Genomic DNA, 305 nt, shown 5'->3' on the forward strand with positions numbered 1-305 from the left:
CAGTGACGCTTTCTCAGAGCCATATTGAGCGTCCTAGTGGGGCGGATCTCACCTCACTTGGCGGCCCTACTTAAGGCGGTTGGCCTCGCTGTTCTGCCTTGTCAGGATTCATTCGCCCTGCTTGGCAGCTCGGCACTGTTTTCTGCGCAGTGTGTAGCGCGCTTGGCTGCTAATTACCCGTTTTCAATTTGTGTTTATTTTTGTTTGCATTTCCCCTGTTTTTAGCGCGGTAGCTGTCCCCATACCTGCATATAATTGTACTGCCCACCGCTGTTTTAGCGGGTCCGGTTCTGGGGGTTTTCGGG

This window comes from Lissotriton helveticus, chromosome 1_1 (genome assembly GCF_964261635.1).
Source record: "Lissotriton helveticus chromosome 1_1, aLisHel1.1, whole genome shotgun sequence".
Taxonomy (NCBI): Eukaryota; Metazoa; Chordata; class Amphibia; order Caudata; family Salamandridae; genus Lissotriton; species Lissotriton helveticus.